The sequence below is a fragment of the Mauremys reevesii genome, linkage group 5, assembly GCF_016161935.1.
Source record: "Mauremys reevesii isolate NIE-2019 linkage group 5, ASM1616193v1, whole genome shotgun sequence".
Lineage (NCBI taxonomy): Eukaryota > Metazoa > Chordata > Testudines > Geoemydidae > Mauremys > Mauremys reevesii.
Window position 1 is genome coordinate 47625934 of NC_052627.1, and position 18680 is coordinate 47644613.

The 18680-nt window shown below is 37.9% G+C and overlaps 1 long non-coding RNA gene across 1 annotated transcript in view; it reads right to left on the bottom strand.

The window, feature by feature from the left end:
• Nucleotides 1-2189: 2189 nt before the first annotated feature.
• Nucleotides 2190-18680, bottom strand: part of LOC120406684 — a 102232-nt gene continuing 85741 nt past the window's right edge. Inside the window, exons 3-5 of the long non-coding RNA XR_005599475.1 lie at nucleotides 13469-13632; nucleotides 11111-11210; nucleotides 2190-2426 (exon numbers count right to left, since the gene is read on the bottom strand). This is a non-coding gene — a long non-coding RNA (uncharacterized LOC120406684). The remainder of the gene's footprint in view (nucleotides 2427-11110; nucleotides 11211-13468; nucleotides 13633-18680) is intronic.

Below are 18680 nucleotides of genomic sequence, written 5' to 3' on the forward strand. Positions count from 1 at the left end.
TGCCTGCCATCTGCAAGCATAAGTGAGTAGAATTTGAAACTAAGATCCAGAGGCCCAATTGTTCTGCTAAAGTTCATACATGCAGGGTTCTCCCATATAGATCAATTTTATGTGTGAAATTTCCCTGCCACTCTGTTCCCTATTTCTCTGTATCCCCCAAAGGGCTTTCTGTTGGGGTTAGGATCCTTCAGTTGTACTGGGAGGGTCCTGGAGAGTGTGAGAAGAGGAAAGATTTTGGCAGATTTAGGGGATGTCCATCATTTCTTAGTCATGCTGGGAATCTGCTCAAGCACTGATACAGATCATAAGAGGAGTAATGTGGGCCCAGGAAAATATTATCAACTGCACTTGTTATAAATGAAGCCTCTTTGCTTTTGCTGTCATATGAGTTTCACTATATGTTATCAATTATCTTGCATTTTATATGGTCTTAGAGTTTTATTATTAATTCCATCATCGGAATGCTAATATAATTATTTTGCATTTTACAAGAGGGAAAAGTAACTCTGTCAAGTAGACCATTCATGTGAATAAGATGAAAGAGGCTGTTTTTGAAGTTCCACAAAAATGCAAAATATTTTGTGGATTTGCCTTGAATTTCCTCCTTCCTCGATTTGTGAAAATGATAGCAATTTGCTTTTATTTCAGTGAAACCCACCTTTTTATGTAGAGGATGATTGCTGGTGAAATCTAAGCATTTTTGTAACAATGAAGCATAATGCTCCCTGTTACAAATTTGCAATTTTTCAAAATTTCCCAAATGTGCTCATGTGGCCTAATGATGTTTTCACTGATTATTTTTAAATGTTATAAGTGGATACAGTATGCTCCTTAAAGTAATACCCATTTTCTTGCAATGATTAATGTAAATTAACTCTTGAAAATATTAATGAAGCAAAACCTGGTAACGTAAGACAGTTCTGCCATTAATGCTAAGGTCTTTAACTCCCCTTTCCCTTCTACTCACTGGAACAAGACAGTGAGAGATTTTGCCTCTGAAGTAGTTTGTTGCAACACCCACTGAAATCAATGGAAAACCCCCCATTGACTTCAATGAGCATTGGATCTGATCCAAGGTGCGGAATTAGCATGCTGAATTCCAGTGTTACAATAGAAAATGCTAGAGGCAGTGCTGGTAGCTTTTGGTTTAACAATTTGAAGGGCTCAGTGGGAATTCAAAGTGAAATTCTTCCTCATCATTCAGGGATATCAGCAGAGACATGGAAAGTCCTTGTCTCCTTGCCTTATATTTTTCATTTTCAGTGTTGGTTTGTGGAATACTTAAATCAAAAGATGTAGACAAGTGATTCATTTGGATCTTATAGTTTCATTTTAAAAAAATCCTTATCTTTTTATTAAGAAACCTTTCGATTATTAAAACTGAAAGAATTTAAAAAATGTAATTGGCTTCTCCTCAGTTATGCTGTATACTATTGGCATTTCACTCAATGTAGAAAGTTAAATTTACTTTTCTTTATAGTTCATTTCATTTCTGGTTCTCATGCACTAGCACAGTGTTTCTCAACATTTTCAGGTTGGTGACCCATTATTCAAAGTCAAAATATTTCCAGCCCCTTTACATTTACTATAAAAGTAAAAAAATGCATAAATTATAGGCCTATATAATTTATTTATGTGTGTTTCAAATGATTGACAGAGAATACACCACCTTGAAAGGTAAGGGTGATTGGAGAGTGGGGAAGTGAGAATTTTCTTTGCTTAGATTGTAACAACATTTTCAATGCCCCATGACCCTCCTGACTGACATTGCAGAACTGTGATGTTTGGACTGCACACAGTACAGGGGAGTATTTGTTTAAAGAAGTCCAATTAAATACTGTTTGAAGTCCAATTAAAAAAACCCATAAAGATATGTCTGTGAATATTAGAAGGATTTGAGTTTTTGAGCAGTTGCCTTCCCTGCTCCTGACTCTTTTGTCTCCCCTACAAAAGGCCATGGAGGGAGAGAGATCCCAAACTATGGGGATACAAGAAGGCTCCATGAGAACCTACTCAAAAACAATGGTTTTGGTAGAAGGGTGTTGGATAAAGGGTTTGTAGGGGGCTAAGTTTACCCTCCCTAGTTTCTTATCTGAGTCATTTGCATTAAGATATAACTACATTATCTTGATGCATATAGATGCATATTTTATTAAAGAATTAACAGTATTAAATAACATATTGTGTGAGCATATATAGTTGGATCATTAATCTTTCCCTTTTCTGCCACTCCCTAGAATGATTTAAACATAACTTTAATATATACAGCTTCATTTTTAAGCTTCCTGACAGCTCCAGTGCTTGGAAGATGATGGACAGTGAGCCATTTGCACTGGCACTATCTTTCTAGCTGTCAGTCATTTTGAAAGAACTCTTGTCTCATGCAGAGATACTGGGGGCAAGGTCTGGAAACCTCATTTTCACATCTGTGGAAAGACATGGATGAGCAAATTTATACCAGCTCTGTAGTCACTGTCCATAGAGGCTGCTCCTGGATTGGAGCAACATTCTGCTAGTATGATGGTTGGTCAGTCTGAAATGCTTTGGGCTCCACGCCTGCTGAGCAGGGTGTCAGCATTGGCCCATATACCATCTCTGTCTTCCTCTGAACTACCACTATTAAAAGTCACTAAGAAAAATGTATTGGAAATGTAGATTACATTTAGTTGCTATTGTTATTGCAAGATAAAAGGAAACTGTTATCTTGCAGTAAATCAATATTATCTATCATTAAAGTACATTGGCTATTACTGTTCCATACAATATTTCAACGATCTTCACTATTAATGTATTTTTGTGACTCCCACTCCCTCCCCCTGGATCAGTTCCTAAATTTATCTTGCTAGTTCTCACCACCTCATTTGTAAACTTTCTCAATCTATTTCAATTTGCTAAATGTATTTACTCCAACACTTTGTAGGCCTTTCTTTTTTGTCTCTGCATGTTTAATTATCTGTAATTGTTCAGTAGGTTACTTAAGATTTCTAAAGGTTTAACCTTCTCTTAAAGTAGATCCTGTAACTTGCAATAGTGGCAGCTCCTGAGAACACCTCACAGGGTCCTAGAGCTCAGGCTCCAGCCTGAGCCCAGAAGTCTCCATTTCAATTAAACAGCCCCACAGTCCAAGACCCTGTTACCTAGCAGTTCTGTGTTCTTGGGAAACCAGGGCACAGTACCCAGCCTGTCTGACTCACGAAAGACCTCTCTCCCTCCCACCCCCCAGCCTCTGCTTGAACCAAATTTGCATCAGAAGAAAGCCTTACAAAAAGCAATGAAAAGGCAGTGAAAGACACACCTAAACCCCTCCAATAAGGATGACAGAATTAAGGAAACTCCCTTAGCCTCATTTGCATCAAAGATGGGACAAGGAGGCATCTCTATTAGTATACAGAATGGAGAACAGAGATTCTAAGGCAAGAACCACAGGTAACTCTGGGACCAGAAAAGCAGGGAAGCATTGCATGATGAGGGATCTCTGCTCCAGAGATTAATGAACCCACACCTGCACACCCCCAGCTCAGTAGTTATCAGACTAATTCTACTAATAAATCCTTTATTGAATTCAAAATAGTAAAGCTCCCTAATTGCATTGTGAGTTTCCTCCAAGGAACACCACCCAAAGCCAGGAATGATCAGTTCCCATGGTCTAGCCTGAACAAAACAACTTTGGTATTATCCCATGTTTACACATAAACAAATCTTGTGTTCTCCATTGAACCATTGTTGTTTCTCTACAAAAATACCTATCCAGGCTCAAGTAAGTGTCTGATGCCTGGATCCAAAATCTGCATCAGTTCCATTGGGACTTCATCTTCTCCTGGCTGATCGTGCTGGGGGCTTTGCCTGACTCCAGCAGTCTGGACCCTCAGCTACCACGACCACCTGGGACCCCCAATCGATTCAAGCTTCATGGAGTGGTGAGAACCCAGCTCTCTCTTTCCCTCTGTATAGCTTGTGTGATCAGTTATAGTTTTGTAAATCTGACTTTTTTATAATGAAATTTAAGTTAGATTTAATACTGTAACTGTTTTGCTTGTTTGGCTCCCCTATGGTTATTACCTGGCAATAAATAACTTTCATGATTAAGCTGGTTGCTTCTCTCTCTCTCTCTCTCCCCCTGCATCCGTGGGTTGTTTTTTTTTTTTTGGTTTCTTCATTTGCTCTGCAGCAATGCTCCTAAGCTAAAAGATTCCTGCAGTGCCCAAGAATCCTGTGGGGTTTGCTCATCAAGTGGGCTACTACCAGAACAATTGTAACGTGAAAATGGGGATAGAGATGTGCTGAATATGGGACATATGAGGGTGGCAGCTTGGAAGTGCTGTTTGATCCAATCTGCTGAGTCCAGGGGCATATAAGAGGTCAGCTTGGGAGTGCTGATTAACCCGGTCCTCTCAGACATGCTCTGTTAATGTGTGTATGTGTGTTCATCTGATTCTGAGGCTGGAAGAACCCAGCCCTAAACCTAGGTCCTGCAGGATAGCTCCACTGGGAGAGGACTTGCAGAAGGGAGAAATAGAGCTCCTTATGAGAACACAAGTGACACAAGCAGTACATTGATAGAAGTACAGAACCCCCCACCCCCAGAAGAGTAACCCTAATAAATGAGCATACCCCAAAGTAATGGGAAAAGCTGGTAACACCCCGTGAGCCCAAGTCAGCTGGCACAGATCAACCGTGCGTTTTTAACTGTAGACATGCCTAGAGAGGGCTTGTACTGCAGGCAGGGGGCCAAAATCAATGGAAAAACATGTAGGATTTAAGCCCCTTGGTAGGAGCTTTCCTTACACAGTAATAAGAGAGAAATATAATACATATAGAAGTATCCAAAAATAATTGTGCTGTTTGTGCTTTTTATTTAATTGTTCCTTAAATTGTGAAAGAAAGCTGCATATTTAATTAATTACCAACTAGAAATCAATCATTGATGGTGTTTAAAACTAAGGCATGTAAATAAAGGTAATGCACTGGCTGAGAACATTTTCCTGATTGTTATTTAAAGGAAATAGCTCTGGTTAGAACTTTTTAAAGAGATATGGAATTACTGGAAAACTATTTCAACCAATCGAGACTCTGTCTTTTCATTTAGATATATCTATAGTTTTAATCAATAATCAGAGTGCATAAAATTATAATTCATTATAGAAAATGTATTATAAAGAAACACCATGTCTTGGAAGTAGTTCTTTTAGGCAGGAAACCTGAAGAGAAACCATTTTTAAAAAAATAACAATAAAAAAGCAGTCATTCTAAAGCCAATCTGTATCCTTTAGATTTGGGTGAAATATTTGTCATAGAAAGCTATTCCAATGAAATATGCATAAGTTTAATTTGCAAAATTGCAGCATGTGGCTAAATCTGTCACAAGGATTGAAAATTTCAAAAAAATTCAATTTCATTGGCATGAAATATTTCCTCAATGTATATTAGTCAAATCAAAAATCTGCTTTTGCATCAAAAATAGCTTTTGTATATTTTCTAGAAGTGAATTTATTCCATTTCTACTGGAGGTGGAGGGTTTGTTTCCATGAAACAACTTGGTCTAATGAACTGAGAATGAATTTTGAGTAAAATAATTATTTGAGTTCTGTTTCTACCTTACTGGCCTTACAAAATCATCCCACTTGTAGTGTGTAGACATCTGAGACCCCCTTTCCATATTTGAGGAAAAGATCCATATACAGAAGGTCCCTTCAATGCTTGAATCTTGGGGGATAGATTAGGCCTATTAACTAGTCTTCCTGAAAAACACAAACTTTTTTTTCCATACCTCCTTCAGTAAGAAAATATCCAATTGACTGAAATTTCTGGAGTGTGAAATGAACTGCTGAAAACTTTACTGCAGAATTCTTCACTAATTTCACCCAGATTTAGTATCCATAAAATAGATACTTTATTGGAAGTGCTATCAAATACTTACTGTTTAATATTAATATATTAAGTATTATGTTAAATTCTAAATGGTTTTGGATTTTGGACAAAGAAACCTGAGACTGTCTTTCAGGAAATTGTTTTCGAGGGAGTAATTAGATTAAACAAGGAACCACCAAGACCTTTAATACTGAAAATCAGGACCTATAATAGTCCTCTCCTAGTAAAAGATTTATATCATACTGAAATGCATTGCTAATTTAGAGGCAATGAAACTAGATTTGTTAGTCATCACTTTTCTGCCTTCCAATTAATTATGACAAATATTTCATCCAAGTACATTAATATTAACAGCTTGTCATACATGACTCACTGATATGGACCAAATCAAGATTTGGCTAAGAAAACTGAAATAAAAAATACTCAAAATCATTGTGGCCAAAGGGATTTTTAACGGATTAAAATGAGATTAAGGCTAGCAGGATTTTACCCTATACGATGGGCTTTTCAAAGGCACCTAGTATGGTTACGTACTCAGATCTAATGGGTTGCTCCTTGGGCTCCTTTGGAAATACTATCCATAAAGTTTACATAAGAAATGGAAATCTTATGTCTTTTATACAGTTCTAGTGAAGCTGTAATGTAATTAAACTGATATAAAATGACATGGGGTCATGCTGAGCTACCTAATGCAAGAACACTCAGCTTACTCATTAAGGACCAGATTGACACAAATATGTAGGCTCCTAACTTCCTAGCTGCCTCTTTATGCTTCTAAGTTCACCAGCTAAGTACCACTGATGTTCTCAAAATCACTTCCTAAAACTACTCAAATTTCTGCTTGTTGACCAAGCCACCTAAGCCCTGTTGTTGCTCCACAGCTAACAAGTTGCTTGGAGCACTAGCTCAAGCTGAAACTCAGGTAGCCTTGAGGTAGATTCTCAAATAAGGTGTTCCCCTATCTCACTATCTGGTCCTGATCCTATAGTCATGCTCAGAGGATTTCTACAACCTAATATCTGTAACAAATGACAGCTGGGAGTAAGCATGTCAGGAGGTTTTTTGGGGTGCATGTGTCCATGCTACTGGCCAGGGCACTTGCCTAGGATGTGGGAGACCTGGTTTTGAGTCCCTGATTTGGAGCAGGGATTTAAACCCACGTCCCCAGTGACTAACCTAACCACCTGGATATTCTAGGGTGGATGTCTCAATCTCTTCTGTTTAGGCTGTTCCACTTTGTATAAATAATTGAATATTCAGTGAGTGAGATGACTCTATAGCCCAGTGGCTAGCACACTTACATGGGATGTGGAGACCTAAATTCAGATCCCTGTTTCAAATCAGGCAGTACAGGGATTTGAACTTCGGTCTCCCATACCTATGTAAGTGCCCTAACTAATCCAGGAGATAGCAAAAAGAATGTTACTACTTTCCCATCCACTCTAGTGTCCCAACCAAACTTTACCAATCAACAGGCAAATGAGACAATACTTTCATTCCATGTTTTATACACTCTTTTACAATTTTGCTTCTCATGTCATACATTATTATATAGAATCTATGAACATGCCCATTGGAGGGGACTTGTAAGCTGGTAAACTATCTCACCAGTTCATGTATCAAAGAACACTCACTAGCCAGAAAATAAAACTATTTAACAAAAGTTCAGCATAAATAGTCAGGTCCTTTTACCCTGACCCAGTGTCTTCTATGGAAGCCCATCTACCCTCTGAAGCTTTTACATTCCACAAGCCATCTACCTGAGAGTCCTGAGCCATCCCACAAGCCATCTACCTGAGAGTCAGACATAAACTTAGCTGGGTAGTGCTGGCCAAGATTGGTGTCTAACTCTTAGGCATCTCCTTGCTCATTGCGCTGGCTTTTGTGGATCCCATTCCTATATCACTTCATGCACTTCACTATAATCTACCCTCTGAAGCTTTTACATTCCACAAGCCATCTACCTGAGAGTCCTGAGCCATCCCACAAGCCATCTACCTGAGAGTCAGACATAAACTTAGATAGGTGCCTCCCTCTGGCCAAGACTTGGTGTCTAACTCTCTAGGAGGGACAAGCCTTAGGCCACACCTTTCTCCTTGGCCTTTCCTACTAGCTAGCCTAGGCATCTCCTTGCTCATTGCGCTGGCTTTTGTGGATCCCATTCCTATATCACTTCATGCATTGTATAAGGCCCCTAGGGGCAAACTGAGGGCTATGGATTCCACTGGGTTGCAAGGCTCTTAGGTGTTGCAGCGTCTAACTTTTAAGTCCCTTTGTGGATCTATTCCCAGGTGATCTTTCACCTACCAGCTGATCCCTGGCCTTACTGCATCAGCTCGGAGGTAAATGATTAGTCACAGGTAGAGCTGGGTCCATCTCCCCATAAAAGGCCAACCACTCTGGGACCAGGGTATAACAAATAACTTCCTATCAACCATCAGAATTATATATTATGTATGTCCCCCTCCATTGGGATACTGAATTGGCCCTTAGGGCTCAATTGTACCTTGAAGGCACAATGCTTTCTGGAACTCCAAAGGAACACAACCACTGTGCCATCCTTTTAGAGTGTGCAGTGTGCTATCACTTTTGTCCCGGGAAGGAAAAGGACACATACTCCTGCTACTTTGGAGTGTCATTAGCTGGGAGTGTTCTGGAACTCTCCTTACATCTCCATAACCTTTGTTTTTATTGGGATATCCAGATAAATTTGCTTTTCCACTTATGTATCAGCACTGAAAACTTTGCCACCATCAACTCCACAGCACTGACCCCACCTCTTCCACCCGAATACCACTATTTTCATGGAAGAGGTAATTCCTTTCCATCCTCTGCATTTGCCATTTATTGTCTTTTGGGACTGTCTCTTCACTGCATGAACTCGTCAGTGATTCCTATTATTCATTAGATATTCTTGCCTACTGGATATTTGCTATACAAGTTTTCCTACAAACAGCCCTCCTTTAGAAATGTTCATGATTGAGCCACATCATTAAATGTGTCCTACCTATATGCATACAGATAAAGGAAAGAGAGTTACAGGGAAGTTGATGACTGCTCACCTCTGCATTCAAAATAACCCATAAAAGACTTGGGAAGATGGATAACCTTTGCAAAAAGCTTATATTCTCTAATGCCAATAAGGAGCACACTGCATGACCCAGCTCAGCATATAATATGAGTTAAGCACATATAACCTATTTAAAGTTAACAAAATTTCTTTATATACACAATTTAATTAAAAAAAACATTTTGAACTATTTTTCACTTGTCTGCAATCATTTTTGGGAGAAACATCACAGAGGTATCATCATAAGCCTGTTCTCTAATGTATACAATATTCAGTCATCGCTCATTCAGTTTTTCTGATTCTGTTAATTGATACTGATTATGTGTTTCTACTCATCTAAGATAATGTACATCTTTCTTTGTTATCTCTGAACAAACTACCATGTGGTATAGACAAAGATGGATGGAGGTGAAGAATTGAGATGCCTATGTCAAACAGAATTGGAATATCATTATTAGAGCTCGGTGAAATTTTTCCCCTGAAAAATGCAGATTTGGATCAACTGAAACCTTTCACGAATTGATGCTGAATTTGCTGAATTTTTCAATAAAAACAAAAAACAGAAGAATTACAAAAAAGAAGTGTTTTGTTTTAATATTTTCAAAACAAAATATTTTTTTAATTCAAAATGACTTTTTGTTTTAAAATTTCCTTTCTTTTATTTAAAAAATGTTTTTAAATTGTTGAAAGCTAAATACACATTTTATTTAGGGTCAAAACAATATCTTTTGTACAACATAAAACAATTTTTTTCTACTTTTTGGTTGCTGAAAATACAAAAAAAATATGTTTTGGATTGACCTGAAACAAATTGTTTTTTTCAGTTAGTTTTTTCAGTACAACTAATTAAACCAAAAAATCCATTATTTGTAGAGCTCTAGTCTTCAAAAAGTAGGGATGTTCATAATAATTGCTATCTTAGAGGATTCTCATCTCAAAGGCAGTATGTAAGTGCAAAATATTACTTTTTTTTTCCTATAAAGTATCTGAACGGGATAAAATCATATGGCGAGCACACTTCTACCCATAGTTGTAGATACCTCAGTGTACCAAAATTAATACCAAACAGTAGATAGTCTGCATACGTTCTCTTCATATTTTAGCTTTTAGGGTGAATTTTAAAAAAAAGACTAGAAATTGGCCTAACTCTACTCCCATTAAAGTCAAGGGTAAAACTTCCAACTTGAGCAGAGTTAGGCCAATACTGAGAACTTTTGAAAATACAAGGCCTAGTGTGCAACAGACCAAAAATAAATAAATCCTATATGATTGTGAAATAGCCAAGAGATATAGCACAGTACTGCATATAAATAAGGGATTAATTAAATATATATATACTATCAGTTGAGAGCATTTAATCTGTTTTCCCATAGAAAGACTTGCGTAAGGTCAACAATTAAAAATCTCACAACCATAGGGATACTCGGATGCTTTATGAGATACATAACCTTCTTCATATGTGACTTGTAAGAAACTATTTACTTGTAACATTTCTCATTTAATTATCCATTCCTTTTTTTCATATAAACATCAGGATTTTCCTGAAGCCAAAAGTTTATTGAAGAAATGGAGTGAAGACATTTACCTCAATATTATTGCTCCATTTAAAAAAAAAAGTTTTTGTTTTTTCTTTAATTCTGGATTTTTTAAAGAAACTCCTTAACTTTTATATTATGAAGGCCTGGAAGGGGAACAGTTGAAAAGCAAGCAAACATGATTTTGGGATCCTTTCCTTCTAAAATAAGATAAGTAATTCTGGCCAATAGGGGATAGATGCTGGAATAAAATCACTAGTGACAGAGATTAGTTGAATCCCTATGGAGAAAAAAATCATCTCTTATGCATGTTATTAAATAGAGAACATGCCTAATACCTAATCAGAAATGTGTGTATTACACTAATCTTTAATTTGAGAGTGGCACTCCCCCCTCCTTCTCCGCATAACACAGTTTATGTACACAACATTGTACAGATAAAAGTATGTTCAGCAGTGAATGTCTTGTTGTGACATTGATTATGATTCTGTCAAAGATGTGACATATCTAATTTTGCAAATGATTTTATAAAACTGAGATCACATCTGCAGGGAAAAGTTCCTTTTGTTCACATAAACTAGTGTGGGAAAGCTTTACTCAGTACAGTCATGCTAAATATCTAACACTCAGCACTTACCTTTCTTCAGCATCAGCAGCAAAATGTACCTGTAAGCCCTTTTCTGCATCATTTAATTCAAGAAGTAAGCAAAGGCAAAGAAACCCTTAAAAAGGATTGCCTGAAAATACAAACAATAAAAAAGATGTAATCATCAAAATATGTATGTTTTAAACACCTAATCATAAAACATCCAGAATATTGACATAAACAGTTAATAACAGGGAAACTGTTAATAACTGTATTGTAAAATCCAGATCTTTACAGGTGTTAACAAGAGTTGGAGTACATAAGAGACTACACAGTTACTGATATCCACATCAATAAGGTTTTACTGTGGGATTCTGTTGAAAGAGAAAATGTGGCATCTGTTTAGATAATGTTAATGATTAGATAAGATGTCCTAGTCAACACCATACAAAATGAGTTAATATAATAATAGTGGTCACTTCCATAGGTGCTTCTCTTCTGAGGATCTCAAGTGTTTTTTAAACATAAAGAGCCAAACTCTGCTTTCAGATACACATACAACTCCCACTGAAAGTCAACGTGTATCTGAGAGCAGAATTTAGCCCTAATTAATTAAAATTCACAACAGCCGTGTGAGATAGAATAAGTAGCGTGTGGTTACATTTTTCTATTCAAAGGCAAACTGAGTCACAGAACAAGTTAAGTGACTTGCTAAACGTTATACAGAGCCTGGAATAGAACTAGACACTCTGCCCCTTCCTTATGGCTAATGCAGTAATATACTGTTGGTTTAAATCACTTCTCTCTTAGGCTATGATCAAGCATATTATTGGCCTGCCAGAGAAAGCTGATCCCTACCCTATGCTTTAGGCTACACTATACTCTAGGAAGTCATCTCTGAAGAACATCAGAGGGGAAAGGCTTTGTATATGTGTACATAACACTTTCTGAAAAACCTCAAAAAAGTAAAATTCTAGCCCGAGTATGCAGAAAATAGTTATGTACCTATTCTGCAGTCCAGCTTAATAACAATTGTACATGATTTGCCCTGAAATCCCAGTTACACATAGACACTTCCTTGTCTAACATGGAGTGCCTTGTCCTAAATGCTTTTCCTTCATCACATTTCTCAGGAAAATGAAGCAAAGAATTAAACCTTGTCACAGAGTTACAAAGAAGCTGACACTTCAAAAATGTAAAATATGTGAAGGTTATGGCAGAAATAAAGGAGCAATGGGCAAAAATTCCTTGTTCAAAGACTCTTGTTCGGCCAATTGAGCCTGATGTGGAGCAGCAAATTCAAACTGTGTGTCCAGATTGCAAAAACCAAAGAGAACAAATAACGCCAAAAGAGAGTGTGAAAGATTTACCTGAGTAAAGTTTTTAGAGGAAATTCACATTTTCAAATATATGAAAACTACACAAAGGCTAGTGTTTCATGGAGACAGTAACTAAGATCCTTAAATGTATTCTGGTGAAATTATAAACTTTGCTTGATCAGAGGATCACAATGTCTCTGAAATGAGACTTGGTTTGAAAATAATAATTCAACACTCTAAGACTTTGTGTGACTTCAAATGGACAGTTGAAAGTTAGGGTAGTCAACTGCTTATTATAACCTATGAGCAGTTAAAAGTGACAAAGTATGATGACCTAAAATGTGTTTTTAATAAAGGTGTACCTAGAAAGAACTTTTCAAAAACAGAAAGGAAGAACTTACAGCCAGTGGATGCTTTCTTGAAGTAAAAGGAAATCACAGGAATGTTACAAGAATATCACCTTGGTAATAGGTAAGGTTAAGATTTTGTCATGAGTATTTTTAGTAAAAGTCATGGACAGGTTGCAGGCAATAAACAAAAAATCATGGAAGTCTGCAACCTATCACTGACTTTACTAAAAATACCCAGGGATGGGACTAAAACTTGGAACCCTGGTGGGGACTGACTTCCGGCTGCTGCTCCAGCCCTGCCACTCCTCCCGTGGCGCTGATCCAGCCCCAGACGCTTCTCCTATAGTGGTGGCTGCTGCTCCCGCCCCAGGGGCTGATCCAGCCCAAGCCACTGTTGCTGTGGCAGCCCCAGATCACTGCTCCAGAGGTCCAAGAGGCTGACCCAGTGGTCCCTGCTCCAGCAGCTCCAGTGGCCACTATGCTGGCCCTGCCGCTACTCAAGGGTGGCAGCTGACAGCTGCTCCAGCCCCACCGCTGCAGTGAGCTGAAGTCGAAGATGTCATGGAGGTCCATTGAAGTGACAGAATCCAGAATCTCCATGACAGAATCAGATCCTTAGTAACAGGTGTAAGAAAGTTGAGTAAGGAACAAGGAACCCTTCAATGCAATGGAAATAAGGATGCTAGCCAGAAATCCTGATGAGGTTAAAATGTGTTCTAATAAAGTGCTTCAGAACTGACCTTATTTTACTTTTTTCTTGGTGTACTTTTGTTGGTGTACTACAGCTTTTTTTCAACTGTATTTTTTGTATACTTATAAAAAAAACCAGTCCTTCATATCACACAGCGCCTGATTATCCTTTTCCTGGTGTAAAGCAGGAGTAGATCCGTTGACGTCAATTCAGCTGTGAAACCAATGGAAGAGGCAAGAGATTCAGACCCTCAAAATAGTAGAGACATTTCAAATACAGAAAAAGAATTAAGTAAAATATACACTACCCTTTTCTATTTGATTTCTAATTCAAACTACCTTATGCAATTTATTTTGTTTCATATTGTCGAGTAAGAGAACCACAAAAGCTCATTTTCAGCTGACTTATTTTAAACTAAAATGTGATAGGCATGGGAGAAAAAAACTTAAAATAGGTTAAATAATTTAATAAACAATGAGTTAATATTTGTACAATGCTTTGAGTATTGAGAGAAAGGAGGTTCTTGTGGTTCAGGCAGGGGACTGAGATATAGGTAATCTGCTTTCCATTCATGGCTTTACCACATGGGGCAAGTAGTTTAGGGATAAATCGTGATTTCACCTGCATGCCCGTTCAAGGGAGTAGGGAGGGGTAAGAACTACCCTGACATCCCTTCAAGAGCTCACCAGAACTTGGATTTGGGCATTTAGGAGTAGGCAGGTGCTGTATACCTGCTTATCCCCTCCTTTCCCTTCCCTGCTCCACAGCAAGCTGATAAGGAGTGGGCAGAGGGGCAGGGAATGGGTAGAGCCTTAGCTCCACTCTGCTACTAACTGGCCAGTGCATCTGTGTTGACATTACTGGTGCCCAGAGCAAGGAGGGATCACAGAGACAGTTGTAGCACAGAGGAAGGTATCTGACTGACAGTGCAGATTCCTGGCTATCCTTGAAATGCTGCAGTTTATACATATTCCCTTGCTCACGGGTCTCCCTAAATCATAATCAATTCCTTAATCTCTCTGTTTCTCAGTTTTCAATCTGTAAAATTGGGATAATAATACTTCTTCATAGGCATTATGAGGTTAACTTAATCAGTGTTTTTGAGGTGCTCACATACTGTGTGATGAAGGCCATATAGATAGATAGATAGTCCTATACGAGTGCTTAGTAGCATTGATCCCTAGATACTACAGCATAGGTGAGTTAGAAATATGTCTAATAGAAAAATGCTCTGTGGACAGGACTGAGAGTGAAAAGTCTTGGATTCTGTTCCAAACTCTGCCACAGACTTCCTTTGTGAAGTGGTCAAATCAGGCCAACATTTCAAATTTCAAGTCCACATTTTGGATCCTAAATAAAAGTGACCTGACTTTCTGAGGCAGTGAGAATCTAACGCGCCGACTGATGTCAGTGCAAATTGTGGATGATTGCCACCTCTCAACATCAGGCCATTTTCATAGAGATTCTGAAATATGGATTTAGATCACTAAAGATAGGAACCCAAATTTGAAAATGTTAGTGTTAATCTTCTTGCCTCAGTTTCTCCATATGTCAAACATGGATTGTATTTATCTCAAAGGAAGTTGTGGGAGTTCAACACACAGTTAAAATGGTTTGAGATTCTTGGATCAAAGGTACCAGAGAGGTGCAAAATATCATTACCACATTCAGCCAGACTCAGAGTGAAAGCTGTGTAAAGGTGCATAACTAGTTCTGAGGAAACCATGGATTTTTACATAACTGCATATATAATTTTCTCTTTGCAAGTCAGTCAACTGCCAGTTATAACATTGTGAGGCAAAAGTATTGCTAAAAATATTAAATCAATTACAGATATTAAAACAAATAGTCTTCAAACCCTTTGTTGCATTTTTTATTCTTTTGAAGATTTTTTTTATTATTATTATGGACACCTTTAATAACTTTTAATTTGAATAATTCAGAACTATGAATTTAATTTATATTATTTGTCTTTCATGTTGTAGTGTTGTCTTTGGGTTTTTAATTGATTTTTTTTGTTGTCAAACACTTTGAAACTTGTGAAAAGTACTGCATGAATAGAATAAATAATGACACAGTCATAAGTAAAAGCAAAGAGATCTTTTATTAAAGAGAATCTTTCACAGAATTTAATTCTGTGATTTTAAAATTTTCTGAACAATTACAATAGCATTAGTACTAGGTTCATTTGAAAGCAATGGTGTTATATCGGTAGAACAGGCATGGAAAATCCTGCAAATATATGCCTTTGATCTAAATGACAGAAAAAATTTGCTAAGGACATGGTAACATTAAGCATATTTAAACTGACCCATATTGCTTGAAATTCAGGTAGTGTATTTCTCATTTTGATGAGGCCATTCAATTTAAGGCAAAAATGAAATTAAGTTATGTGCATAATATGTATAATATAATTGGGCACATTAACTCTTACAGAAGTAGGTTAATATTTTATTTGCATATATCCCCTAGTTTGTCCTATTTTGCAGCTGGATTTATCACAAGTCTGCAGGCATGGCTTGCTGCTAGAAGTGGACATGAACAATTAAGTTTTCAGTCAGAACTGCAGTGAAAGATTCCACTCTAGCTGCATTTGCTAAGCTTTTCGTAGCAATATTGATAAGGCAGAAAGAAGTCCGAATGTGAGAAATCTGAAGTGGAGATGCAAATCTCATGCTTGGTTTGTACTTTATCTAAGAATATGTTGATCCTGAGAGGCATCAAACTAGTTTTAACCATCAGGATAAAAAAAAAGTGTTTCTGTTTCTTCTGTTTTAGAAGTAGGCTAAATCTTTTGACTGTATTACAGCTTTCTTATAATTAGTGAGGACTCAAACAAATGTTAATACTATGATTATAGGAACATATTTTCAGTTTTACAAGCTGTTTAAATACACAGGTTGGAAGCAGTTCATTAATATTCCAAGTTTGTCCCCCAAAATGTCATAGATTTGTGTCTAATGTTTTGTCAGACTCTGTTTAATCACTTTTTATCAAATAATACAGCAGGATAAATTCTACTTTCTATTTTTAAATGAATCATATATGCCTTCAAATATTCTGGTGACATTTTAAAACTCAATTTATTCTATACCCTTGCAAGCTGAAACGCTTTAGGATGCTAAAAAGAGTATATTTACCAAAATTAGAAATATATATTCAAGTGTTTAGATAGTCCCCTGACATTATAAGTACTTTGGAGTAGGAACTACCATTTACTATATGTTTGTACACTGTCTACCACAGTTGGGTCTTGACCTCGTGTAGGCCCCTAGCCTACCATAATACAGTATAAATACAGTATACCCTACCATAATACAGTATAAATAATCATAGAATGTGAGGGTTGGAAGGGACCTCAGGAAATCATCTAGTCCAACCCCCTGCTCAAAGCAGGACCAATCCCCAGACAGGTTTTTGCCCCAGATCCCTAAATGGCCCCCTCAAGGATTGAACTCACAACCCTGGGTTTAGCAGGCCAATGCTCAAACCACTGAGCATTGGCCTGCTAAATCATAATTATGCATACTCATGATTATAATAATAACAATGTTTAAATCAGTTGCACAGAAAGGGATAAACTGAGCACTTAGGCTTATGTCTGATTAACGGGTAGTGCATAACTGCTCTGCCCAGGAATTGTGATGTCTTCCCTGCTTTCTATTGCCCATGCATGTAGGGAGGAGGCAGTAAGTTATAGAATATTTTTAAAGGATGCAGTTTGCTTCTCCATTCATGCCTGTCCAGTTCTGCTGGGGTAATCCACAGCCAAGGCACTGCCCACTCTGTCCTCACTACCTACGCACTTGCCCTATGCAGAGAAATAGCGAGAGTACAGGAGCTGAGCTCCACATCAGACTAAATCGTGGAATAAAGTTAGGTCTTACTTGGCCATGCAAGGGAGTGAGGACTAGGCGGGAGGGAGGTGTTACATTTGTTTAGTCCCTTGCATGGCTGCATAAGACAAGGCTATAATGTTAGTGCATGAGTTTTATTGAAGATATATCTTTTGACTCTAGAACCTGCTCAGTGGAAGACTGTAGCTAAAAATCTGTGCACAAGAATGGGTACAATGGGATGAAAAAGCTGTTTAGATCTACTCTTAACATCTGAAATAAAGGACAAAGATATACCAATCCTCATTCCCCCCGCATAATAACTTGCTCTGCAAGAAGTCCCCTGGAAACACAATCCACTATAATGGGGCACATTGGGTAGCTCCTGAGGCTCCTCAGTTGCATGGGGAAAATTAATCTGTGCCTTCCTTTAAGGGGTGCAGCATACTTCCAGGTAGTAGGCACATGAGCAGCAGAGCCAGACTTTTGCCTAATCCTTGCTCTTGTTCCCTCCTTTTAAGCAAATTGTTCCAAAGGGAGCACCTTGGTAACAGCCCTGAGAGTGTGTATTCTTGGGCAGCCCTCTCTAACTTCAGTGGGATGAATATAGCCACCTTTATTCATGATGAGTAGTACTTAATTATAGAACTCTGCCACTCTTACTTAGAGTGCTACATAACTCTGTGAGTAGCCCATTTTCTTCAGTAAATATGAGGGATGGTAGTAGCAGGTATTAAGTGAGTATTACTAGGGTTATGTTGTACCGAGTGGCATTCCAATCATAATTTAATAATATATAGCCATAGAGTGACAGAGGGATCTAGGGAGCTGCAAAGGGAATATTTCTCTTCTAACTTGTCTGTTCGAATCCTGCACAGGATACTAGGATACTGAAAGTTCTCACTGTTTGGTAATTTATGGTTGTTCAGTAGTTGAGGAGGAAGTAAAGAGCATCCCCTACCTGCACAATAAGCCCAAAACTGCAGTCCCTGCATACAGTAGTGCACAGGTGCAGCACCATAGCCATTCTCCTGGGGATGGACAGTGCCCTAGAAAGAGTGGGGAGAGTGAAGAGTAGGAGAAGCTATGGCTCTGCCTACCTTGCACCCCAACCAGTGGAGCTGTCTGGAAGCGGGAGCCCGCTACACTTTTTAAAGGTATGTATGCTCCCTCTCTGCACCTGGTAGTTGAGTCATTTTGACCCAGTACAGAATTTATAACTGAATGATCTGAAATAAATCATATGGATAATAAAACTAGCTGTTTAAAAAGTGCATCCTTCTCCTAGTCATGCTCCTTTAATTTCTTGCAGACTTAAGTCTAAACCAAAACAGATACATTCCAAATTTATGCAGAACAGAATGTTAAACATCTAGAACAAGATACGCAAAAGGTCAATTTGCTATTCTGAGAACAAGAGGAGGA